This window comes from Diabrotica undecimpunctata, chromosome 10 (genome assembly GCF_040954645.1).
Source record: "Diabrotica undecimpunctata isolate CICGRU chromosome 10, icDiaUnde3, whole genome shotgun sequence".
NCBI lineage: Eukaryota > Metazoa > Arthropoda > Insecta > Coleoptera > Chrysomelidae > Diabrotica > Diabrotica undecimpunctata.
In genome coordinates this window covers 62,034,236-62,049,202 of record NC_092812.1, presented here as the reverse complement: position 1 = coordinate 62,049,202, position 14,967 = coordinate 62,034,236, and the positions used below count along the sequence as shown (strand labels likewise).

General features: G+C 32.8%; 1 protein-coding gene across 1 annotated transcript in view; it reads left to right on the top strand.

Moving 5' to 3' along the window:
* LOC140452069 (semaphorin-1A-like) overlaps window positions 1-14,967 on the top strand; it is a 559,254-nt gene that overhangs the window by 18,141 nt on the left and 526,146 nt on the right. The window contains exon 2 of the mRNA XM_072546113.1: window positions 4,011-4,071. The gene's annotated coding sequence lies outside the window, so the exon portion shown is untranslated. The remainder of the gene's footprint in view (window positions 1-4,010; window positions 4,072-14,967) is intronic.

Below are 14,967 nucleotides of genomic sequence, written 5' to 3'. Positions count from 1 at the left end.
TTCGCCTGTTTTCTTTTCCAATGAATTGTGGTCTTTGTTCTGTTAACAGTTCCTTGTAATGGTCCTTTCATTCTTTGTCCTGTATATTTCCCAATTTAATTTTTTCTTTTGAGTTTTGTTTCAATCTACTCAGTACTTTCCATGACTCCGAAGTTCTTGTTACTCCTATGTATGTTTCAATATTTAAACAGGTTCTTTCCCATTCTTCATTCTTTTGTTGTGTTATTTGTTTTTTCACTTCTCTATCTTTTTCTCTATATTCTTTATAAACTTCATCGTTGTTTGTAGTCAGCTATTTTCTGTATAGTTGCTTTTTTTCTTCAATTATTCTTTTTGTTGGTTCATTTATTTCATAATAGTGCTGTTTATTTGTTATATGTTCTTTTTCTCCTAAGACTTCGAATGCTGCTTGTTTTATTCTATGCCTATTCTATAGCCTTTATATGCTCGTATATTTTTTGGATGTTGCCTTATCTAAATTCTAATAATTTTTGGTCTAGACGTTGTTGGTATAGTTCTCTTATTGATTGTTCTTGGAGTAGTTCTATATTGTATTGTTTTTCGCTTATAGTGTTTAACGGTTCTTCTGTAAAGGGGGTCTTGTTATGTTTCCAATTAATGCCCATTTTTGCTGTCAGTAGTTTATGGTCCGTTCCACATTTTGCTCCTCTTCTGACTCGCACATCTTTGATCTTTATTGTGCTATCTTGTTTGATTATTATGTAGTCTATTATCGATTTCAGTTTTCGTGTTTCTTGCGTCCTTGCGGCCCTTAAAGAACTTAAGTCAAATCCAAATCTAGTCCTTCTTCCCACCGATAAAGGTAATTCCACCGTCATCCTAAACACTTTTTCTTACAATAATAAACTCTCAAATCTCATTTATACTCCAGCTAATAATCCAACAACATATCTAGAGAAAACAACATCTTCGTCCGCCTTTAGAAATGATTTTCCATTTTTAGGACAAAGTAGCTGCCCTACCTGCACTCTTCCACTGTTGGTCAGTAGGCGAACATTGCTTGTACCGGCAATCACTCGGACGTCAGAGCCTTGAGATCATCCTACGGGCAGGTCACATTTGGATAGGATGTAATTAAAAATATACATGTCTACTAAACAAACAAATGAGAAAATATATGAAGCTAAAGTTTAGTTTTTAGAACGTAAATCCAATCTATTTCAATACTTTTTTTTGGAAATTTGCAATTCATTTCCTTATTTTTATTTTTCTAACCCCAATCAAATATTTTCCCGGATGTTCACTTAAAATCAACAAGAAATCAACGTCTTTGTTGAAGCAACAGCTTTAAACGCCAGACATTCTGTTTTTATACACCACTTTGTTCCTCTTTCCACAATACTTATTTGCAACCTTTGTTAAGTTTTTCCTAATTAAAAGGAAGTGAACGCTAATCGATTTCTGAGTGTTGTAAAATGCTCCCGGAACTACATAATACCATTTGTCGCTTTATTGGCTGACTTCCGAGCCAATTTCTTAAACAACTGAAATTAACCCATTCCTGAAGGCTTATTGCACTTTGAATTTTCCAAGATAATTCGATAATGGGCAAAGCTCAAGGACAGACCGTCGCGTCGCCATTACCTTAATTAAATTAAACGATTTTTTATTTAAAAATAAAAGCAAAAGGTAAAAGTGACATTAGCAAACTCATAATTCAGTTAATTTATGAGGGTATTAAATGGGTTCTGGATATGAGTTATTAATATTTCATGTTCCCATTACGGTCCCTGAAAGGCAAGGATACCTTTATAAATGTCAACTTTATTATTTGTTTTTTACTTCTATAAGGGATGTCCGGATTTTTTACGAACATGCAAAAGTGTTTAACTGTCGAAATGATTTATGCTAAATCATCCTATCCAAAAAATTGAAAACTAAAGTTCTAGAACTTGCTGGACTCCTACTACTCGTGTTTTTGGCAAGTACACCAATTAATATACCAAGAATATTAAATAATTAAGCTTTGAAATAAACATCCGTGTAAAAAAAGTTTCTTTTTGTGTTGGAAATAATTTTGCGACCACTCAGCTCGTTAACGCAACCCCCAGATTCGCAGTTTGGGAACCACCGCCTTAACGTAAGTTTATAAAAAGTAGATATAAATTTAGTTCAGTTAGCTAAGACGCTTCAGGTCGTCAGTCCATTTAGTTGGTGGACGTCTTCTGCTCCGTATTGGTTCTTGTCTTGGCCTCCACTAGGCAATACGTTTTGTCTATCGGTTGTCTGATAATCTGGCGACGTGTCCTGCCCAATTTCATTATAGCTACGCAATTTTTTCGATGGCGGCTGTTGTTTTTGTTCTACTACGTATTTCTTCGTTTGGGATTCCGTCCCTTAGAGATACAACCAACATCTGGCGCTCCGTAGCCCTCTGAGATGTTAATGTTTCCTCTCCATAAGTGAGTACAGGTAACACACATTGGTTAAAGATTTTCCTTTTGAGGCATATGGGTAGATCCGATTTAAATACATAGTTTTATTTACCAAATGCTGCGAAAGCTAATCCTATGTGACGTGGGAGCTCACATGTCTGGTTATCTGTCCAACCGAATTTCATGTCCTAAGTACTTATACGATATAGTCTGTACAGTATCCCTTCCATCAACATCAATATTTCGATTTAGCACCAGATTAGTCATTATTTGCGTCTTATTCATATTAATCTTATTATTCATCCAAACATTATTATTGCATCATCCATACGATCGGCTATAAGGACGATGTCATCTGCAAATATCAAATGACTGAGCTTCTCTCCATTTATGTTGATACCATGCTCGTTCAGATGTGCCTTCTTGCAAGTATGTTCTAAAAGCGCCGTGAATAGCTTTGGAGAGACGTTGCCTCCTTGCCGCACTCCTCGCTGTATACAGAATTTATTTGTTTCTTGTTCAGATAGCCTTACGCTAGCTGTGGTATTTTGATAGATATATTTAATTATGTTAGTGTAGCGATGGTCTATTCGGCATTCTGTCAAGGCTTTTAACATTTTCTGATCGATTGAATGCTTTCTCGTGGTCGACAAATATCGGTGCCAATGGTATTCTGCAGATTTCTCTATCAGGTTCTTTATTACTAGTAAGTGAACGTTAGTGCTTATCCCGATCTAAATCCAGCTTGTTCTCTAGGCTGATAGAAGTCTAATTTAGCGTCCAGTCTTGTTTTATGTGTGAAAACAAACTGATAGAACCGTAGTTTTTTAGATCTGTTATGTCTCCTTGCTTGTGTAATAAAATAATGACTGCATTGTTCTATCGAGGAGTTTTTCCTTCTTAGATGAATTCGGTGAAAAGCTTGGCCAAAGCCTGGATAATTTTATTTCCACCTAGTTTGATCGCTTCCATCACTACTCCGTCATCGCCAGGAGATTTGTTATTTTTCATTTTCAAAAGTGCCGTTTTGATTTCGTATGGAGTTATTTCTGGCATTAATTCTGATCCCTGGTTTGTGATTTTGGGCAGGGGCTGATCTTGCCTTTCGTCGGTGCTCGCATACATTTCGCCATAAAAGGAAGATATGTGCAGAAAACTGGAAGCATTTGAGATGTGGCTATATTGGAGAATACTTAAGATCCCGTGGACTGACCGAGTCACAAATGAGGAGGTCCTCAGAAGAATGAATAAGAACCGAGAGGTACTGACCACCATCAAATCTCAAAAGTTACAATTCTTCGGACATATGCGGAATGAATCCAGATATGCTCTCGCTCTCCTTCAAGCTATTCTGCAAAGAAAAATATTTGGAAAACGAGGTCCACGAAGAAATAGAACATCTTGGTTAAAGAACCGCAAAATCTGGTTACAACATCTATGCAGCTTTTTCGCGCTGCTGTAGATAAGATAAAGATTGCCATGATGATCGCCAACATTCGTAACGGATAGGCACATCAAGAAGAAGAGAAGAAGTAGTAATGTTTCCATCTTTGTTTTTTATTTTGTACACATTTACTACAAGGATATTCTACTGATAATATATTTTGATTCCAGATTCCATCTAAGAGAGCATCGATAATTTTGAAAATCCGCTCTTTGCAGTGACCAATCATAGGTGAGTACGTACATTTTCGATATCATTTGTGCTTTAAGAATGTTTTCCAGTTTTGAAGTGGTGAGAATAGTTTATAATATGGTACTATATTTTAATCAGAAAAAGAAATATGCATTTGAAAACGTATTTTTCATAAATGTTGACGAATATTTCTTTTGGACAAAAAGATAAGCAACAAAACAACCATGTAGATTATTCAATATCAAGAAACTAGTATAAAGATCAATATGTCTAATAGCAGAACCTAGAAAGTGTTTAGAGACAAATGAATAACAGCTAAAGTGATTCCTTTAATTATAAAAAGTAATGAAAGCGATCAATACCTGAGTTAAGAAACGAAATAATTTTTCTAATAGTTATTAACCCTGTTACTGTGAGAGAGATGGTCGTGAAGATGACGGGAAGTAAGGCGGGATGGAATAGTGTACACAATTGCACCCGAGCAGTCATTAAAAAGAAAGAAGAAGAAGAGAAACACTAGCCGGACCAACGACAGAGACTCCTTTTAGGGGGAAATGAAATAGGATGTACTCCTCTACCGTGAATCCAACACACGCCAGCCGTCCATAGCGATGGGTTAACCTGGTACGGATTTTAGAAATCTCCACTCTCAGAAAAAAAAAGTGAATTGGGTACCCTATATTTTTAGTCATTTTGTAGTCTCCCTGAAATAGTATGCCATTGTATGCAGTTGTCCCTGGACTGGCGCATGTATAGTAAGTCTTGGTATGATTCTGACCTGATTACTACTTGTTTTTCTTGCGCAGTGCAAGATTGCACGAATCTGTACCTCAAATACATAGGTATATTCTTGTATTGGAATAGAAATATTTATAGTTCATCAATATTGCTTTATGTATGTATAAGCACGGTACTTCTTACCACTAATTTCGGTATTACACAGTATATATATTTCGTATATAATACACAGATAGTAAATCACTAATTATCGTTGCATTTTAAATGTAAGTTTTCTTTTCCACAGGTGCTTTTAGAATAAATAGAAAGAAAATATACCGTCTTACTACCACCCGAATAAAACCACGAAACGTTTGAACAGTTCAGTAAGGGAGAGGCTTTGTAATCTTCAAACGAAAATGTAGACTTATGGCTACCGCAGTTTATAGCTGCACTCGATGGTATCTTAAACAATTAAAAATAATTTGAAGTGTCATTACTTTGAAGGTACAAGCACCACACCCATTTGGCTGAATTAATCAAGACGTATATCTTGTTCCGTCACGAATCATTGCTTACTTACAGGGTTCTCTGGTCTCTTTTTTAATGTCCCGCTGTAAAAAGTTATCGCTTGAATTTACGTTGTAAATATTTTATAATCGGTGCTCGCTATTCTCCGGGTAATTATGAATTTATTAAATTTCTTAAAAGTGCAGTTCTGGACACGCAAATGATTATACTATTCAAATTCTGACATTATTTATTTTTATACTACATAAGGTCATTAAAAAAAACGTTTCTGCCTATTTTACTAAATAAAATACATTTACTTATATATTGTACATTTTGCTATAATTGTGTATATATTGTACGAAGTCTAAAAAATCGAAAAGCATGCGGATCACAAGGTATACCAAACGAAACAGGAGTGGAACGAACACATTATTAGTAGAATGGCAGAGGACAGGATAGTACGAATAGCACGAAATAAGTCACCAAATGGACGAAGAAGTATTATCAGACCAAGAAAAAGTTGGTGCGACAATTTAAACAATTTAGGAGGTTAATATTGAAGAAGAAACAGGCTTTAAAGCCTACATACAAGAAGAAAGAAGAAGAAGACAAAGATATCGCATAGTTAACATCTAGGTTGATTTTCTTTGCTCTCCTTATCTGACTGATATCTTCAAGAGTTACCGTGTGAAAGGGAGTTCACCCCATTCCATTGTTTTTCACTATATATATATATATATATATATATATATATATATATATATATATATATATATATATATATATATATAAACACAAATCAGTCAGAATTTGGTATTCCTAAGGTAAAAACAGCACCCTCAGATTTTTAGCATATAAGAACATAGCCTAATAGCAAATAACTTTTCGCAGAATTTTTAAAAATAATTTATTTTCAGGACGATTTCCGGGGTGGATGTCGAAATGTCAAACATAAACAGTTAAAAATTTTGATTACAACCAATAATTGTGGCTTAATTCCATATAAAGATAATATGTATTTAAATTAGAGTTGCCACAAGAAAGTAGTTTGGGAATGTTGTAAAAGCATATAGTCAAGTTCTCCAATTTATAAATAACTCTGCTTAGTGATATTATTATTTAACTTTAAGAACTTAAATATACTTTCAAGCGTCAACTCGTCAAGTTATTTACGCTAATACATATGATGGCAATACGATATACGACAATTAATCAGCGAATTTAATTGAAATAACTGAACACTACAGATTTTCCTGCTGTGATCAGTACTTCCTCAGCGAATTTACCGGTTGAATAGAAATATATACCAAGTTGGTGCTGTTCGTTTTTTACACTGCTCCGAAAAATTAAAATCCCTTCGGAAAGTGAACAAAAATTGAATATATATATATATATATATATATATATATATATATATATATATATATATATATATATATATATAATTACTTTCCCATAATTACTTGCTAATTACGTGCTAATTATAACCATTTGGTAAATGTAAATTCTATTCAAAATTAATAGTAATAAAAAACAATTGAAGTGTTTATTTGATAAACAACACTTGTTCAAAAATTAAAATTTTAGAAAATCAAGAGAAACTGCCCAGCTTCAATTTATTTCAAATCTTACTTTTACTAACATATTCATTGGAGGGAATGTGGATATCAAAATAATTGTACAAGGTGGTTTCATATTTTTATTTATATTTTAAACAAAAATTGATGGAAACTTAGCAAAACATATTGGAAAATGAACATATAAAATATCCTCGTAGAAATAACAAAAAATTATATGATGTTTATTCGCCACTACTGCTATTTATCATCGCTAAATAGTTCTACGACTGGAGCATGGTCCTTGGTTTCCCCGGATTCTGGTTCTAGATCAAGATAAACTTCTTTATTAAGAGGATTCTTGAGATATTTAGATAACTCCATTAGATCACGAAACTTTGGTGTACTTATTTTATTTTTCGCTTTATTTGGTATCAGAGTTATTTGTTTTGGTGTTGTTTTTCCAGTAATGGTGTGGAACGTCCGCGTTCATAACGCTTTCGCTCATAAGAAACCAGTTAGTTTCTTACCCAGCATTAATCGCTTTACATGGAGAAGGTTTAGACCTTGACTGCCGAATAAGATCATCCCATTCTTCTGGAACATCAATAACTACTTTATCGTAAGGTAGGTATGAATGTCTTCGTATTGCGTATACGTGTGTTATCTTTGATGCTAATTTCAGTACATGAACCAGGATATATGAAAAGCGGATAAAGATGTAGTTTTTGTTCTTACCAAGGCAACCATCAGAGAAAAACCATATTTTATCCATTTTACCGAGTATATGATCTTTTAGATAATGAAATATCATGGAAGTTACTTCATTTTAACCACGTTTGGACATTCCTTCGTGATAGGTATACATAAGGACATCAATGCCTCCGATGTCGTGTACACCAGATACATAGTACCAAATATGTCTGCTGTAGAAAACTTTATTTGTAGTTAAATTGCGTAGCGAAAGATTTTGCATAAAGTCAAAGAGTGTTGCAGATTCATTATTACTATGGTGACATTTATGTTTAATTTTTCGTTTTATATCATAAAATGCCTTTGCTTTAGCGTGATGATGGTTTCTCACTTGAAGCAGTTCCTTTTTTGTTGATTCATAGTTATTCGGTAGTTTGAGTTGGGTTTCAGTTTTATCACATAATGTACAAGTGTCACATCTGGGGTAAGAAAAGGATATGTTAAATCGAGTTTGATATATGTTATTAAAAACAAAGTAAGAAACCTTGGACTGTGGGTGAAGTTCTTTAAAGGCTCTGTACATATTTTTTACATTTAACTCTAATGCTAGATAAATTTTCTTTTTGTCCAGTCTCCGTGTATAATGACTTTGACGGCCTTTAAATGAAGACATTTGAGCTGTTATGTTTTCTATCAGTAGAGTGTGTTTTCTTAGGCATATTTGTATGATTGCTCCGGGCATCTTTTGCAGAAGATCCAATCATTGCTAAGCTATTTCTAACTCGACAGATCTACATTTCAGTAACACCAAAAATACTACGAAGAGCTTTGGCACAAATACTTACGTCTTTTCCCGGTAATCGAATTTTATACATAAAAGAACCTACATTTGGTGGACTTTGTTGAAGTCGAGCTTTGTTTATATCTTCATTTCCTCTGTCACTAGTAGTACTCTGGTTAGGTAAACCAGCTTATGGAATACGACTGCGTCGTCTCTGGACAGGAGTAACTCTAATGAGACATATTCAGTAAGTCAGAACATTGTTCCTGTGTTATTACATAGAAGCGTCGGTAACGTTTACACCTACAACCAAGATTGAAGTCATAAGTATTGAGAAAACAACTTGTTATTATCGAAAAATTTACCTAGTCATTTCTTGTTGTTCGGGCTAAAGCATCCTTATCACTAGACTTCGGCAAATATGCATATTGGATATTTTGCATATTGTGCATATTTTATGCAAATATTTCATATTTTGGCATATTTGTATAAAAGTTTGCATAAAGTGCATAAAAGTTCAGATTTTTATACTGTATTTGAAAATTTTTAAACATACCAATTTATTTCAATTCTTGTATAAAATTTTGTAGTCATTTTAATCAAGAAATGATCTAAGTACGTAATCTCTACAGGTACAAAACATTTACAATTTCAAAGAAGATCAATTTAAGTAGCCCTCAACATTCTTAGAAAGTCTCGGTCACTGAGGCATTCAGTTATTGGATAATCGCTAAGGGTTCGCTCATTTGCATTTTATGATCTAATCCCCAAATCTATCTACAATTTATTGTATCTTAACAGCAGGTAAACGGCTAATAGTTTTGTTCCTAATTTAGGGATTTTCCAAAATCTCCCAGTTTATTGAATTAGGTACCTAAACATTTCTAATTTGATGCTCAGATTTGTAAATCATTTTTGTTTTGATATTCAAAGCGTAAACACTCGTTGTGCGTAACAAAAAGGAAGATTGTGATTTTATAATGCCTAAAACAACCAGTGCTTCAACTTGGATTAAACCTTATAAAGAGCTGTCTATGGATATGGGAAAAATCTACTGTTCAGTCTGTGGCAAAATTGTAAGTATCTAATATTTTCTATTAAATATCTAATATTTCATACATACAGGGTGTTTCCAAATGACACTTACAACGTTTGACTGTAGATACTTCTCGAAAAATTGAACAAAACGATATAGTTAATGAGGGGTCAAACTTATTTACTTTTCGAGATACAGGGTGTTAAAATTAAAAAAAATTAAATTCTTTTAGTTAATAACAACAATAACTTTAAAACCAATAAACGTATTTACTTGAAATTTAGTACTCGTAGGTTGTTTTTAAATGAAAAATAGCTTCCTTTAGTGAGAAAAAATTGTCCATGGTACAATACAATGGTGTGTATTTAGAAAAATTTTTCACCTTTACTTTTTTTTATGAAGTCAGCTATTCTAAAACACAATTATTTTTATTGTAATTGAATTAACAAAAAAAAAACTTTTGTTGAATTTTAAAATAAGTTATATGATGTACTAATGGTTATAAATAGTAACAAAAACTAATTTGTGGATTAATACTGCATTTAAAACACTTAGCGAGTGTTTTTTTTTTCCAAACCAGTTATTTGATTAACCAAAAACACCTTGTATATTTTTATATTTTAAAGGTTGGGTTAAAATAAAGGTTTTTATTTTTATTTATAGATAGCATGTGAGAAGAAATTTCAGATAGACCAACATGTGAGAACTGCTTCACACATTGCAAAAAAAGGAAAAATATTAGGAAAACATCAAACTTCAATGGCTAAATGTTTCCAATCTACTTCAAAAAAATTAGATGAGCAAGAAACTTTTAATGAAGACTTGTGTCGCGCATTAGTGTCTGCAAACATACCGCTTTCAAAATTAGCAAATGTAAATTTTAGTTCGTTTCTAAAAAAATATTGCAAACTTAATGTTCCAAGTGATCGGTCTCTAAGAAGAAATAATGTGAACGGGCTATACTCGTCGGTGTTAATTAATATTAAGGAAGAAATTGCAGATAATTATTTTTACATATCTGTAGACGAAACCACTGATTCCTCAGGAATGTATATTGCTCATTTATTGATTGGTGTTCTTAAAGAAGATACCTTACCAAAATCTCATCTTATTTCATGCCAGCAACTTGAGAAAACAAATGCTTTAACAATTTCGCGTTTTACACAAGAAACATTAGCAACTTTTTTTCTTCCGACAACTATTCCTTCTAATAAATTACTGCTTATTTTATCGGATGCTGCTCCTTATATGGTGAAAGCAGGACAAAATTTAAAAATATTTTTCCCAGATTTAATACATGTTACTTGTGTAGCGCATGGATTAAACAGAGTTGCAGAGGAAATACGAAAAAAGTTTCCTCTTGTAAATACCATGATATCCAGTGTCAAAAAAGTATTTCTTAAATCTCCTATAAGAATTCAACTTTATAAAGAAATGCTACCTAACATTCCTCTTCCACCACAACCTATTTTAACGCGATGGGGAACATGGTTAGAAGCAGCTAATTTTTATGCAGATCATTTTGTTAAAATAAAGAACATAATTGATACGTTAACAGATGAAAGTTCCCAATCTCTTTTGGATTCTAAACAAACTTTTCAGAGTAACTTGCTTCAACAAGAACTTTCATTTATAAAATCAAATTTTAGTTTTGTTCAAAAAACAATTACTCAGTTAGAATCACCAAAACTGTCATTGTTCGAAAGTACAGCATTAATAAAAGAATTTGCGTCATGTTGTCGGAACGTTAGAGGTAATATTGGAAAAGATATTTTAAAAAAATTTGAAGCTACTATGGAAAAAAATAAAGGTTACCATATTCTTTCTGAAGTAGTCAGTGTTCTAGCTGGAAATATTTCGGAAACAATTAATTTAGAACCAAATGATTTGGTTAGTTTGAAAAATGCTCCCGTTACATCAGTTGATGTTGAACGAAGTTTTTCCATATATAAATATATGTACTCAGACAGAAGCCACAAGTTTTTGTTAGAAAATTTTGAACACCACTTGGTCATTTATTGTTACCATAATTCTAAATAAGTTTATTCATACTTAAAAATGATGTAGTTACTTAAAATAAATGTAAATCTTAATGAATAGTAGGAAATATTTAGTTATGTACACTTTTTTTTTAAATAAAATTGTTACTATTTTACGATTTTTTTATTTATTTGTATGCATATTTTGTAAAATATTTGCATATTTTCGGGTAAACACGTGCATATTTATGCGCATATTTTCTACATTTTTATTTGCATATTTGCCAAAGTCTACTTATCACCTTTATGCGTTTTGTGAGCAACTCCATGTATTTTAGCTTGCGTTATGGTTTCCCTTCGATAAACTTTTCTTTTCCGTTTTTGTGATTGATCTGTAGTTCGAACTTCACAAATGCTATCATCTATAACATTAGAGGTATTGTGTTGAACAATTTCCGCCATGCTGAACTGTTTTTCTAAAACAAAAGAAACAAACATCACCTGGTATTAACAAAGAATGCACAAAACTGATAAATTTATAGACAAGATCATTCTCGCTTAGCGATGATTGACTAAGATGGGACAAGTAATGCTTTACAATAAACCGCGTGGACATCTACTGTTTTTCCAAAACTATCCCAATTTTCGATGTAGTTTACTCGGGACATCTGGGATTTTTACACAACTGAATGTATGAGATCCATAAAGAAACTACTATTCTATGAAAACAACATACAAAGTCAAATTTTCAAAAAATAAACAGGCGTTGTTTTTCAAATAAACGCATCAATTGTTAAACTGTATCGCGATTAGAAAAACTGGTTTTTATTTACAAACCCCGTGTACACTTTTGACTCTGGTTATTTCTCTAAGGAGTAGCTCCTGGATTCCATGCGTCCAGCTTAAGTAGTTCTGTTAATTATGAGATTTTGCTGTCCGAGCTGCTTTCTCCATCGTTTGTATATAGCATCCATGCGACGAAGATAATGGCTAGGGAAAAAGCTGGTACTTCTAGTATTTCCGGCATTGATATCTTCTCCTTTCCTGTCTCAATCTAAGCTGTGTTACGTCCACTATTGCCAGCCTGATTGATAGATATTTGTTTGTTCCCAATGTTTAGAAGGGGAGTTCCATTTTTCAGTCTTCTGTTTCCTTTTTGATGGGTCAGATGATTTCCCGCTGCGTTAGCCCAACTGATTTTCCGTGTTTACTTTCCAAAAGAAATACAGATTGTACTCTTTTAATTTAACGAATAACTTAACTATTTAAATTGTAACCCAAGTCGGGTTGCTTACTACATTACAAACAGTGTCAACAATATAAACTAATTGATTCTTTGTCTATTTACATTTCGCTTTAAATACGCGAGTTGTACACCAATATAATATAATATACTGTATTATAATAATAGTTATCCTTTCGTGTTTAATCATATCCTTTCCTAATATCACGTTTTGGCATTCGACTAAATTAAAATCGAACACATATAACGTCGAATTTAACTAGAATCTCTATTCTATCTCTATTCGATTCCTATTAAAATTGTCCTAATGTTTATTCGAATCTAAAATACCTGAAAGTTATATCATCATTTAAAAAATGTGACTGTAAAAATTGCGAAACTATAGAGGTGTCAGTCTATTAAATGCAATCTATAAGATATGCTTCAAAAATATTTTACTAGATTAAAAAATATTACAGCACACAATTTCCACCTCGGAAATCGATATCCCAAATGGAAATCGATTTTCGTCATGTATACCGTATTACCAAATCGTGTACTAATGGATAGACAAAACAGACGAACACATTTTGTAATATTGCCATTGAATGCTTTGTAATGGTTGGGAATCACTGGTTCTTAAAACTAAAATACTTCTCGTTCATTGATAAAATAGGTAGCGGCTACTATTGAGGTCAATTTTATCTCTGCGTGGGATGAAATTATAATTTTTAATACGACTATTCTCTCAAGTGTTTTATTAAGATTTGTCATATGTTGGTAAACACACTTAAAATTATTGATTTAATACGATTTTCCTAGAATATTCGATGCGGCTTCCCACGGTATGTTATAAGTTGCTGGAACCTCTTAAGCTGTCATTTAATTTTTAGGCCAGTCAAAGTATAGTGGAAATTGTGGAATAGAGGACACCTTACACTGCGGCGATTATTCTTGCGTAATAATTTTTAGGCAATAGGCTCTTCTATAAAGGCAGGGAAGACTACACATTCGATGAAGTAGTCTTCTTAATCAATAAGAAGGGGAAATCACGAATTCAAATAATTAATAGCATCCCGAACAGAGTTATATAGATAATCTTAAGACTAAATTCATAAACCAGAATAAAGATTGTGCAGGTTTATGCTCCAACTAAACAATTAACTGATGAAGAAATACACATTTTTTAAGAAAACCTTATAACAGCTATATACAACAGGAAAGGACCTAAAATAATGGGAGATAACGTTAATGAATTTAAAATTATTTAGTTTGCAAGCTGTTTTTCTAATTGCTCACCAATATATTTAAGTCCACTTTCCCTAGATATCGCGTTAATATTGTTGTCTATACTAGGAGGATAATATTTTTGTGCCTTTGTGAGAAGTTCCCATTGAAGATTTTCTGTACTCCGTTTTGGACCACGTAAAAATATCAACCGAGTAGTTAAGCGCAAACAAATTTTTACTAGAAAGATATGTGCGATATAAGCTGTATGAATTTGGAAGTTAGTCAATTTTCCGCTCTTGCTTTACTCCGAGAAATTTATACAAATCATTTTCAACCATGGCCTCGATGTTTTGGCCATTTGGTATATCGAATTCGCCGGGCTGAACCTTTCCTCTGATTAAATTTAAAACACGGCAGTTGTTATTGTTATTACTATTATTATTATTACACATTAATATCCAGCCAAAGTAAAGCCTCTGTGGCTCAAATTACAAAATCAATATTTAATACTAATATAAGTGTATAAAATAAATATAAACTACTAAAACTGAAATTTAAACTGTTTGGTTTTGCAAAAACTCTGTTTACTAAAGAAATATGCCTTGCAGCAGGTCTATCTGACTCCTTTTTGTTTATAGTTTTACCCTTTTACTCTATGATTGTCATTTATAGTAAAAAATAGATGTTCTACAAACAGAACAGAACAAACAGAAAAGAAACGAGTAGAATAGATTTAATAGAAGAAAGATCTTGGATCGAACACTACTCACAACTTTTGACTGAAACAAGACCTCAATTCACGAACATCAGTTCAACAACATATGAACTGGAATTCAGTGAAGACGATGAAATAACAGTACAGGAAGTCGAGAATGCAATACAAACTCTAAAAAATCGGAAGTCATGCGGACCACAATATATACCAAATGAATTATTAAAACATAGCCCACAAGTATTACGGGAATTACTGGCGTATGTCTTCACCTTATTCTATAATGGACACGACTTACCACCGGAGTGGACAAAAGCACATATTAACAACATCTACAAAAAAGGAGATAGAAAGAATTGTTCAAACTACAGGGGGCTAAGTGTCATAAATTCACTCTCAAGACTGTATGGAAAAATAATAAAAAACAAAATTGAAAAAGAGATAACAGATGTTGAAGAACAGAATGGCTTTCGTGCAGGCAGATCCTGTATGGACA